Genomic DNA, 10675 nt, shown 5'->3' on the forward strand with positions numbered 1-10675 from the left:
CCACACCCTGGTCAGCTTTCCTGAGTCTGATCCTAGTCCCCTTGGAAACAAGCACTCTCCACGCCTGCTCCTCCTTCGCAGGTGTCCTGCTAGGCAGGACACCTACCTGAAGGAGTTCAGTCCTGAGGGCTTCGTTCTCCCCCTTTAAAACGTCTATCTCTCTCCTCAACTGCTCCAGCTGACTTAAGAGAGTGGCCAGGGGGTCGTCTTTCCTCACACATCGTCCCTCTTTCTTCACAACACAACGATCTATGGCGGCCATTTCCTATGATCACTAACTCGAGCACTTAGGGGCACATCCTTCTCCAAGCTAGGTCAGGTAGGGATATAGAATCCTTAGAAAGAATTCAAAGGAGAATGACAAGACTAATCCTGGGCATTAGGAACCTTGAGTACAGAGACATGTTAAAGCATCTTAATCTGCACTCCCTGAAGAGACGTAGAGTGAGGGGCGATATGATAGAGGTGTATAAATGGAAGTCAGGGCTAAACAAAGGCGATATAACAAGTTACCAAACATCATCTTTAACTCGAAACGCTGGATAGCTTCAAACATAGGCTTGTTAGCTCGTTTGTGGTTCGTGAGCTCGAAGTGAAATTTGTTGTGCCATTTTTCCCTAGAATGAAAATTGCCATTTTTTCCTGTGCCATGTTTCCTGTGCCATTTTTTCCGCTGCCATTTTCTCTGAGTACCGTACCAGATACATAGTTAATCTGTATGTTGACTCTATGTTTCTTATGTTTTTGTATTGAAAGCTTTTGTCACTCCAGTAACCCACTGCCCGATCCCACCATATGTAACTTATCATCTCTGTCTATTGTAGATTTTCAGCCTTCGAGCTGCCTTGTTATTTTAATAAACGAACAAACAAACAGACAGACAGAAAGACCCATACCATAACACTTCAATTTTCAGCGAGCGCATAACAAGGTCGTTGATACCCCGAGTATCAATTTACTTTCATTAGTTTTCTCGAGTGGTAATTCATGGAATGTAAAGTCAGATGTCATAATATTTTAAATTCTAATAGAATATAAAATGCATGTAATTGACTTTTTATAAACTATTATTGCCATTTAACTCCCGTGTTGTCTAGTGGCTAGGATACGCGGCTCTCACCCGCGAGGCCCGGGTTCGATTCCCGGCACGGGAAAAAATTTAAACTCCCAACCATTTCCTCAGCCAGCTGGTCGGTCTTACCCAACCTCGTCCTTTATGCCGGCATCACTTCACCCTCTGCACTTGAAAATATCAAGAGTTCAGCTTTTTTGATAAGATAAATTAAGTTTTCATGCAGCTGAAATAACGCTCCAATAATCACTTTATTGGAGCGCACCATCCCATCTTAAGGGAATGAACTTAAGACCGTCACTGTAGTTTGACATTAAAATTTTCCCGTGCCGGGAATCGAACCCGGGCCTCGCGGGTGAGAGCCGCGTATCCTAGCCACTAGACAACACGGGATATATTTTGCACCAATTTATTATTTTTGTTAAAGTTTATTTCTTCAAAATGAAAAAAAAATCTTTCAATAGCCATAATAAATTATCAACGGTGAACTAAGCCCTGTGTCGACTAGTGACTAGGATACGCTGCTCTCACGCGCGAGGTTCTGGAAATTTGCCTATACAATATGGCAGGAATTAAAAACGAAAACGAAGGAATGATGGGTTGAAAGATGAGTTACCATTAAATTCTAATTCCTAATTAATGTAATTGTGTTATTTCTTTTCTTGAATGGTGAGGTTCCAGGAGTAGATGGAATTACCACTGAAATGATTTGGATAGATTATGGAGTAACGATAGATTGCCTGCCGAGTGACAGGTGACTGTATTTACAATAGTTGGAAGGATATCAGAAGAATGAGAGCAATCATAATTCTTAATAAAGTAAAAGGTGATACGAATGAGTGAACGAAAAAAAAATATGAGTAACAGGAAAAGTTTATCGTAAGAAATACTATTGAGATATTAAGTTCCCCAAAAGAATAAGCTAAAGAGCAGTGTGCGTTTAGAAAAGGAAGAGGATGTTTGAATTCAGTTCTTGCCTTAAAGAACATGAGAGAGAAAAGTTTCTTGAGATGGGCAAGAATTTGTTGTGGCTCTTACGGATATTAGAAAAAGTGTGTGGAGGAATAAATGGAAAGTCGGTGTGGAGTGTGGGGAGTAAAGGGAAAAATGTTGACATGTTACAAGTGTTTATAAAGAGTAAGACAAGAGATAGTGTCGGGAAGAGGAAAATTGTTTACATTGAAAGTAAGATTCCGTAAAGGATTTGTAATTTTACCATTGTTAAATATAGATCTCGTGATGATTACAAACTCCGGCTTATTTCACCTAATTAAATTCCTAATACTAACCCAATCCCCTACATAAGGTTAAATTTGTTTTAAATTACTCATATTGTCTGGTTTCAATACGCAGCGTTTTTGCCGTGTCATTTTCCCCCACATTGTACGTCTTACGTAATGCTATGAACATTTTTTTCATTTATTACCCTAAATTTATGTTCTGGATACCATTGGTTAAACTAAACTCAAAATACTCTTCCCATGCCGGGAATCGAACCCGGGCCTCCTGGGTGAAAGCCAGGTATCCTAGCCACTAGACCACATGGGACTAATACATAATTTGGTTCATGAACACCATGAAACACGGGTTCGAAACTTAATCGTTCGTTATGAGAACAATGGAGTGAGTTGGAAGAGGACGGTTGAAGAACAGAGTATTGCAGGGAGGGAGGGGGAGTGAAGGTGGGAGGAAAAGAGGGAAGGTACAGGTGTGAAGAGAGGAGTTTAGGTACAGGAGTGAGGAGAGGAGGGTAGGTACAGGAGTGAGGAGAAGAGGGTAGGTACAGGTGTGAAGAGAGGAGTTTAGGTACAGGAGTGAGGAGAGGAGGGTAGGTACAGGAGTGAGGAGAGGAGGGTAGGTACAGCAGTGAGGAAAGGAGGGTAGGTACAGGTGTGAAGAGAGGAGTTTAGGTACAGGAGTGTGAGGGAGAGGAGGGTAGGTACAGGTGTGAAGAGAGAGGGGAGAGTAGGGGTGAGGGAGAGGAGGGTAGGTACAGGTGTGAAGAGAGGGAGTTTAGGTACAGGTGTGAGAGGAGTTTAGGTACAGGAGTGAGGAGAGGAGGGTAGGTACAGGGTAGGTACAGGTACAGGGTGAGGAGAGGAGTTTAGGTACAGGAGGAGAGGTAGGTACAGGTGTGAGAGGAGTTTGGGTACAGGAGTGAGGAGAGGGGGTAGGAAGGAGAGGAGTTTAGGTACAGGGTGAGGGAGAGGAGGGTAGATACAGGTGTGAGAGGGTTTAGGTACAGGAGTGAGAGGAGTTTAGGTACAGAGAGGAGAGGAGAGTAGGTACAGGAGTGAGAGAGGAGTTTAGATACAGGAGGAGGGTGAGGAGAGGGAGGGTAGGTACAGGAGTGAAGAGGAGTTTAGGTACAGGAGTGAGGAGAGGAGGGTAGGTACAGGAGGGAGGAGGTGTAGGATAGGGGTATGCATGAGTGAAAGAGGTGAAGGAGGGAGGTAGATACGCCCCTCCACCCCCTCCCCAATATAAGCATCCAATCCTTTGATTCCTATCCCTCCATCCGAGTCTTTTGATACATTTTGTATGGACAGACTCGAGTACCATCAATACCTTCCTCATCTCCCCAGTCACGAGTAGTCTCCCCTCGATCCCTCCCGTTTTTCACCTCCGCTGCCTTTTATAGGTTCTTAGTGCTAAATTTTTGTTTCTTCCATTATACTTTTTTCTGGGTCTTGAGTTTGCTTCCCCCAAGAACAAGTGTTAATATTGTATACTTCTGCATCTTTGACATCCAATAACTCAGATAGATACATAGATAGGTAGATAGATAGATAGACAAAGGAGTACATAGATAGAGGTAGTTGGAGAGATCTTTGTTCCTTAAAATCACCATAAAGGTTCACATTCTCTCAGCATATACGAAGTAATAAGTTGATTCAATCGGGGATTACTTCAAGAAAACTATTAAAAGCTTATATTCATTTCGGTCCTTCCATGGGGTATCAACATGCATCATAAACAACTCTTTTATATAAATTCTTTCACGTTTGATATCATCTTACTAATACCGTCATTCATATTTTCCTCCAACGCCCGCTACCTCTTGTCACGCTTTTGTTGATACTACTGAATACCTTTATATTTTTCAAGCATTGAAACTACACCTTAAAATGTACTTCATTATGATATATTTTGATAACGTTAGCTTGAAAGAGGATTAATGATTAATTAGATAGTTTTTGCTTGGGTACTCTTGATCATTGCTGGCAAATTCGAACACACACATATGTTCGATTCAGTGTTTCAGTCAGCTCACGAAGCAATAGTGATACAGTATGTTTACATGTGTCTAGTGGCTAGGATACCTGGTTTTCACCCAGGAGGCCCGAGTTCGATTCGCGGCATGGTAAGAATATGTAGCCGTATTATATTATCATTAAACTAGTGACAGTTGGTTAGCCAGAAGTTTTGTCAAACATCGATAAGAAATGCACACAAGATCCATTGGGAATAACGAAGAGAATGAACTGTTAAGCTCTATTAGAGATGTACTAGTTGTTACTCTCTGGAAGAATCAAAATGCCCTGACAGGAGAACTTTTGTTATCATGGGGTAAACAAAATCTATTTTAGTTCTTAACATTCCTGGTATGAATTTCGATTATTTTTTGGTCTGTTTGCAGAAATTATTAAGTTAATTCTAGTGCTGGTCAAGTACACTGCCAGTACATCAATTTGTAGTATTAGCAAAAATTTCCGGGACATCAGTAACAAATTGCGGTGATAAGGTAAAAATAATAAAATAAAAATAAAAGTATTCAAGCAGTCGATGAAACACTTAGTTGCAGTCGCCAACTATGTGGACGATGTAAGTCAGACCAAAATACTAACGTGTGCACGTAAAAGTGGCACAGTCGATTTAAGTTCCTCTACGCTCCCGTTCGAAAATATATCAAGCATACACGAGATACCACAGCTCCAACTATGGGCAAACAAACAGTTCGGAGACTTCCCGATAATTCGGTGTCTCAAGTTTCTCAAGTGGCCCTTGTTTGTGAGTGTACGCTGGTAGTCTTGTGATCTGCCATCACCCTAATACCCTTTCGTGGTTAGCAAGTTTAGTAAGGTCTCCCTCGTAGAAAATGGGAAGAGAAGGACGGAGAGTTCCGAGTAATACTGTACTGTATATTCTTTAATGAATATCAAAGAGTTGACTCCTGCCTTTGATTTCTAGGAATGGAATTACCAAACGCAGCTCACCCGTAAAAACAAACAAACTGTAGAAGCCACTGTGGATATAAAACATTTAATACTAAACTTCCAGTACACAGGAAGCATTGTAACTGGCACTGCCACTAACCACCTTCAGTTCATAAATGTAAAGTCAGGCACCCAATCACAGCTGGGTGGACCCGGGGTGCATTGGGTGAGAAGCAGCGACCGCCGGAAAGGAGGTGAGTGCTGTACCCACTCGACTGCTACATTCTTACGAAACTTAGACCCTCTCTCCCCCACACAAAAAAAGTATACAATGACTAAGGGGGGGGGGGGACTCTTCAAGTTAGAACTTGCAAAGTCTATATAAGCCTCGATGGCGCAGTAGGCAGCGCGTGAGTCTCATAATCTCAAGGTCGTGAGTTCGATCCTCACTCGGGGCAAATAATTTTGTATAAAGGTCGTGTAAGAAGTACAGTATATCCTGGAGCCAGAAAGTTTAGAGGTGAGGACTGTGGTCGCTAACCCTCGGATATGAGGACGGGACACTGAGTGATTGATTGATTGAAATAATGATCGAGGTAGTGGTGATAATATTCAGGAAAATTATCATTATAGTAATAGTTTCGTCTGTCAATAACAACGTGTTCCTTCGTCTCACAAGAATATATTATCATTTATATGACAAGAAAGAATTAAGTGCCTAATTGAGGGTTAATAATAAAGAATTCAGACGTTGTGCATGTTGGCAACGTGAACAGCCACTACTGTAAATACTGGGGACCTCTGTCGAGTAAAGTGTATGTGACGTAACATAGGATGTAAATTATTGCTATTTTTATATAAGAACACCAACTCCTACTTGAACTACTCTATAGTAACATTCTACTCGTCCGATAAATCATTGGTCTAGACTCTAGAGGCAAAATTAGAGCCTTGGACCAATGAACCAATGGAACAGTGAACCGAACTCTTAAGACAATACAACTAGGAGGAATAATAAACATTAAAGATAATAAAGGATAATTATTAAGCAAAACGCCTGACAACGTGACTCAGTGGCGTCACCACCCACTTGTTTCGGTCAGTAGCTAATGTGACCTCGACATAAACACCGCCGCCGCCTCTCGACAGTGTCCTCGATGCCTGACGGCGACCGTGACCAAAGAGGTCTTCATCGGTAAAATTCCAAGTAACGAGGCACTCGGCTCCTTTTGCAGTATTGAGCATAAGTCCACTCGACACGAATTGAAATCCTCCCGAACTTTTAGGTTTCCGGGGATGACGAGAAAAAACCCGACCTTTAAAAGGAAATCTCTGTAAACCTCATCACTAGCATAATGACTCCTTTGAAGATGATTTTTGTGGGGCAGTGAAGCAGTCTCGGCTGCGTTCATGACGGAGGTGAACACAGTGTACACATTCCAAGTACCTGACCTGTTTACTGTGGCATTTATTCATGTTTAGATATTTTACACACGTATTTTATAAAATTTTGTGCGTAAACTACAGTCACAATATTACATTTGAATAATTTATAGCATAAAGACGGTAAAATGTGGGCCTCGACCTCCAACCTCCGGCAACTCTGGGCCGCCCCCCAACACCGGACGCTGCCTCACTTTGATGCTACATTTTTTTGCGCGGTCTCTTTTGACATATTCTTTTTATTTCTGATTTGTTAAGGGCCCGAGCCTTTGATCGCTGAGTGGCCATTGTCTCAAGGCCGCCCAGCACCAGGCTCATTTGTTGTTGAGAGAGCCCTTAGGAGCCCTTATTTGTTTTTGTCTTGTTTTTGTTCCTTCTTGTTGAACTTCCTTGGATCAGCTTCAGTAGTTTTTTGTTACTTTTTTTCTTGGCTTTGTCTTGACTGCCTCTGTGTTAATGTGCTCTCTACAAAAAAAGGTTTATAGTGTGTATGTACTTTGATGCCTTCACTGGCGATAATTAGGGTGAGAATATTTTTTATCGTTATGGTAATATGTCTGGACAATGCTTGAAGACTTCTTTTCACAACCGCTTCCTAGCAATTTCCTCTACATAGCCGTGATGTAAGACGTATATTAATGCATAATACAATATTTTATACTACAATGCGTAAACGTGTATAATGTATAGTCCGGAATATTTATTGCTTTTAAATCTATAATTTTACGTGAATATTACAAACCTATGTCGGTCAAGACTGGGTTATTATTATTGTGGTGATTTCAGTGACTTCGTCGCGAACAAAAGCCTCAAGATCAATGCTCTCTTGTGCTTCCTCGACTGTGGTATATGAGTACACGATTTTAGAATAAAAATATGAAATCCTCTCTCTTCTAGCAGTAGACCCCCCCCGCCACTCCCTTTTCCTGGGGCGTCTTGATGACCTACCCACAAGCCTTTGTATCTTATCAATTCACTTCTTTTTACTATTTGCGTAATTTTTTTTTGGTAGTTATGAATTATTTGCTTAGTCTTGCCTAATATTGTCTTCTTTGTAGCCAGGGGCCACGTGTCTACTGTTTTGATGTCATGTCTCACTTCTGTAGTCTCTCTTTATCCTTCTCCGGCTGTCGTGTCTCTCTCTCTCTCTCTCTCTCTCTCTCTCTCTCCACTGTAGCCTAGTATGGTCTCTTACTGTAGCCTACCACCACTTATCTCCCCTCACTGTAGCCTGGCACCACGTCTCTCCCATCACTGTAGCCTGGCACCACGTCTCTCCCATCACTGTAGCCTGGCACCACGTCTCTCCCTCACTGTAGCCTGGCACCACGTCTCTCCCATCACTGTAGCCTGGCACCACGTCTCCCATCACTGTAGCCTGGCACCACTTATCTCCCTCACTGTAGCCTGGCACCACGTCTCCCATCACTGTAGCCTGGCACCACTTATCTCCCCTAGCCTGGCACCACGTCTCTCCTCACTGTGGCACCGTCTCTCCCTCACTGTAGCCTGGCACCACGTCTCTGTGTAAGCTATCCGATGGCCTCCTCAGTACACAACCCCTCAGGTTGTCGTCTTTCTGCTTCAGGGGTTGAGGAGTGGGGAAGGGAGGAGGGTGGGAGTGAATGGGGAAGGGAAGGAGAGTAGGAGGGAGGGAGGGGGGAGAAAGGAGAAGAAGGTAAGGAAAGAGAAATTGTGAGAAGGGTCCCACAACTTACCTCTCTCTCTCTCTCTCTCTCTCTCTCTCTCTCTCTCTCTCTCTCTCTCTCTCTCCTCCGTCCATCAAAGGCCGCCGGTCCCTGAGGCCATCTGGTAAGAGTCTTGTGTTTGAGAGCTTAAAATGAAAGCTGAAGAGGTCTTCAGTGCTCGTCGGAGCCGAGGGAAGTGTACGGCTTTCACATCGTCGGCCTAATCTTCCCTGCAAGATCGGGATAGATGGAAGTGTGGAAGGGCGTGGGGAGGGGGGGTGAGGAATGGGAGGGAAAGGGTAGAAAGGGTGAGGGAGGGAAAGAGAAGGGATGAGGGAGGTAGTGAAGGACGGAGAGGAAGAAGAGAGAGGGAGGGAGGGAGGGGGGGGGCAGTGATTTTTGTTCTCAAGCTCTTTTCCCTCATCTTATTTTTTCTGTCTGACTTGTTAAATCTTAATTAGGAGAGTGGGAGGGTTGGGAGGAGGAGGAAGAGGAGGAGTAGGAGGAGGAGGGGGAGGAAGAGGGCGTTTGATGCTTGAGTGGTTTGTTGTTATTCAGGAGACGATGACTCTTATTAATTAATTCTAAAGGTTTGGGTATACTCGACAACGTAGAAAACAGATGGGTGGAAGAAAAATAAAAAAAGAATATATATATATATATATATATATATATATATATATATATATATATATATATATATATATATATATATATATATATATATATATATATATATCACGTTGAATACTGACTGACAAATATTTACTTTCAGCCCGTCGGTTATAACCAAAGGATGCAACAGTGTAAAACAAATAGTGAATAACGGTGAAAATGTGTTTTGTATGACTGCTTGAGTACGATGACCTTACCCATCCATCCATTCATTCATCCATCTACCCACCCTGAGTACAGTATCACCGTACTTATGGCAATGGGTAAATTTGCTGAATTCACAGGATTAAGATATCGTTCTTTAGGGATTTTAGTCATCGTACTCAAGGGCTTAAGTTATCGTCCTCAGGCCTGGGGATATCGTAGTCTGTAGGCTAGTTCATGGTAGCTTCCGCAGGGGGTTGACATCGTATTGAAGCGGCAAAAAGATTTAAGTCTTTGCTTGAATGCAAGAAAAACGGCATGAAAAAATAAGAGTTTAAAAAATTAAAAAAAAAATATAATCAACTCAGTTTAGTTCTTGCTTTACGCTCGACAAAGAAAAAAACGTGCGGAAAGATGAAAGCTTTACACACACACACACACACACCCCCACAAACACACACACCCACAAACACACACACACACACACCCCCACAAACACACACACACACACACCCACACCCGCAAACACACAGCTCACTCGTACCTTCACAAGCGCATTTTGGCGTTGTAACCCGCGGGCAACATTGTAGGAACAGCATCCCACGTTCAAACAGTCTTACGCATCCCAGCACACGAGCAAACACCCCAGCTCTCTCTCCTTCCTCTCCCTACCACCTCACCATCCTCTCTTCCTCCCCCACCACCACCTCACCTCTCCTTCCTCTCTTCCTCCTCACCCCACCACCTCACCTTCCTCTCTTCCTCCCCCACCACCTCACCTTCCTCTCCATTCTCCCCCACCACCTCACCTCACATCCCCCCTCCCCAACCACCCGACTTCCCTATATCTCTCCTTTCTCTCACCAACCACCTCATCTCCTTCCCTCCCTCCGCCAACACATCCCTGACACAGGCACTGATGGAGTGACGGATGCACATTCCCCGTATACAGATGATGCTTATTCATCCATTAAATATGACGAAACTGCTCATTCTCTTTGATCTTGTGTGTCGTGTATGAAAGGAAGGTTGGGAGGGAGGAGGGGGAGGAAGAGGGCTCCAAGTGGGTTGGTTAACCAGGGAGGGAACGAGAGACAGAGGGAGAAAGGGAGAGGAGAGAGAGGGAGAGAGAAAGAAAGAGAATAGATGAGAAGAAAGGCTAAGGAAGAAGAGTTGAAAATACGCGATTGTGTAGAAGTTAATCCATTGTTTGTGACACACACACACACACACACACTGTAGGTAATAAGCAGTAGGCAGCTACCAAACAGGGAGGTACTACCGCCTGGGAAGATATTGGAAGCATAATGTGTTGTCTAATGGTAGACCCTGCTGCCATATGACATCACGAAAATTGTGACCAAGTCCCAGGTTGCTGATTTGACTTTCTGCCTCATTTACACACAATTGCAGGGTTTCAATTGTTACTCTTACTATTGACAACACAACATACCTATATCGTTTCTCACTATTGATCTCTTTTTAATTTTTGTATT

The 10675-nt window shown here is 43.1% G+C and overlaps 4 non-coding genes across 4 annotated transcripts; 2 read left to right on the forward strand and 2 right to left on the reverse strand.

The window, feature by feature from the left end:
• Positions 1–1082: 1082 nt before the first annotated feature.
• Trnae-cuc lies at positions 1083–1154 on the forward strand. The gene has a single exon. It is a non-coding gene; the product is annotated as a tRNA-Glu (tRNA).
• A 239-nt stretch (positions 1155–1393) lies between these two features.
• Positions 1394–1465, reverse strand: Trnae-cuc. Its single transcript has one exon. It is a non-coding gene; the product is annotated as a tRNA-Glu (tRNA).
• A 1083-nt stretch (positions 1466–2548) lies between these two features.
• On the reverse strand, positions 2549–2620 carry Trnae-uuc. The gene has a single exon. It is a non-coding gene; the product is annotated as a tRNA-Glu (tRNA).
• Positions 2621–5614: 2994 nt separating this feature from the next.
• On the forward strand, positions 5615–5687 carry Trnam-cau. Its single transcript has one exon. It is a non-coding gene; the product is annotated as a tRNA-Met (tRNA).
• Positions 5688–10675: the final 4988 nt, after the last annotated feature.

Source organism: Homarus americanus, unplaced genomic scaffold, assembly GCF_018991925.1.
Source record: "Homarus americanus isolate GMGI-L3 unplaced genomic scaffold, GMGI_Hamer_2.0 scaffold16430, whole genome shotgun sequence".
NCBI classification, from domain to species: domain Eukaryota; kingdom Metazoa; phylum Arthropoda; class Malacostraca; order Decapoda; family Nephropidae; genus Homarus; species Homarus americanus.